The sequence below is a fragment of the Rhamphochromis sp. 'chilingali' genome (assembly GCF_963969265.1).
Source record: "Rhamphochromis sp. 'chilingali' genome assembly, chromosome: 1".
NCBI classification, from domain to species: Eukaryota; Metazoa; Chordata; class Actinopteri; order Cichliformes; family Cichlidae; genus Rhamphochromis; species Rhamphochromis sp. 'chilingali'.
The window spans coordinates 32671575-32673575 of NC_137929.1; positions in this window are offsets into that span (position 1 = coordinate 32671575).

A 2001-nucleotide genomic window follows, 5' to 3' on the forward strand; every position below is an offset into this window, starting at 1 on the left:
CTGAAGCCGCACAGTGGGGCAGGGGGATCCTTTGACGGGCCGGGATTTGGCCCCTGGGCTGCATGTTTGATACCCCTGATCTAGAAGGATAATTGGAGCTACGGATCAGAGGTCAAAACATGTCATTTTGATGTTGGAGTGATCTGTCCCTTTAATATGTTCAAAGGCAATTCATCTGTTACCTCACGTTTTAGGACTGGCTGTTCCTGGATAATCCACTGAGTGTCACTAGTGCTCATTCGGTGATGGTAATCTGTGATCAGGCTCAGGTTTCTTTCTCAGCAACCAACTAAGCTGACACGAATGATTAAGCAGAGACGCTACAGGTGAACGGTAAATTCTTACTTTATGATGAATTCTTTGTTTCACCTTTTCCACAAATGCAGATTTCAGCATTTGCTTTTATTTTGTCGGGACGTTAGGATCAAACGTTTCTACAGAGGGGGTTTGTCGAGGAAAACACCGTCAGCAGGTGTGTTTTTAGCAGTAGAATGTTCTGTTATACAGGCCTTGGATGATATATGAAGCCCTGATTAAAAACAATCACAATATAGAAAATAAACTGGTTTCTCTCTCTGAGTACCCCCCCCCCCCCCCCCCCCCCCAAAAGAAACCAACCTTTTAGAGAAGTGTAATAAAACAAAAGGCTCATATTGCTTTGGCTTGCATTACAGTCCACGTGTCTTTTTTAAACATGCATTTAATATAAAGTGAGAAATAAAGCTTAAAGCACTTGGTCTGTTCTTAAATCTGATCAGATGCCCATGTTGATCATATTAATCAATCTTTGCCTCTGACCCTCTGAAACCACTATTCACAAGTAAACAATGGTAACTGACACATATTAGAAACGCTCCCCAATTGATTACTGAAACTAAGACAAAAATTCCTAGATTAAAGATTTTTTAGAAATGGCATGTTTGGATACAAAATAAGAAGATTTATTCCTTTAGATGAGGGCAGGTCAAGTTTTTTTCACACTAAGCAAAGGAAAACTTGTTGAATTGTTGCATCTACATAAATACGGCCTCATTTACCATTAGAGTAAAACTGTTATAGATCATTACAAAAAAGTGGAGTGCTTTAAGTTGAAATTGAGCAGTGCAGACTTATAACAGTCCTTCGCCTCAATATCTGTTATCACAGTGCTGCTTTTTATTGGTATTTTTATGGTTGTGCGCTGGCCCCTGACGTTCCTCTTAGAACGTCAGGGGCCAGCTCTAGATGATCCACGGGCCCGTTTTGGACCTCGGGCCATATTTTATCCACATGTGACCTAGTTTGGTTTGCTGCGAGTTGTTCAGCTGTTTCAGATATTTTCTTTCCAAGTGAACCACGTCGGCCAGCCGTATCCAGAGATCGTGCTTGTGACAGCGTGACAGGATGCAAATATTACAATGGATCAGCTAAGCTGTCATGTTAGCTGGCTCATGCAGTCAAAGCTCCTGATGAAACTGCTCATAACAAGATTTTTGAGTATTCACTTCATGATTCGTGCCCACATATTTCTCCTCCTACTCAGAAATAGCTGAATGAATTTCTACTTTTCCTTCTTCGCTTTTCCGATGCATCTTTTTCTTTGTTTGTTTTGTTTTTTTGTTTTTTGGCACTCTCAGCACAGTAAAGCGAGAGCCATCTGGTTCCATTATATTGAATAGAAGAAGGCAGACGTCTCAGCTTACAGCTGATATCTCCCAAACTGGGCAATTCGCACCAAAACAATCTTGGAGGATAAAAATCAGCACAGGCCAGAAGAAAAATCCATACATTCTGAGTTTTTGGAGGGGAGAGATGACATGCGTCTTTAAAACAAAGCTTTTTTCCCCCCGATCTGCTAAATATTAAACGCACATTTCACAAACAATGCAAAAGCAGACATCTGCTGACTTTAAACACATGGTTCGTATTAAGGGCGCTTGATCAACTTGTACAGATTGGACACATCATCAACATGAACAAGAACAACCACAAAACAACACACGCAGCACCAAGCTAGAGCTG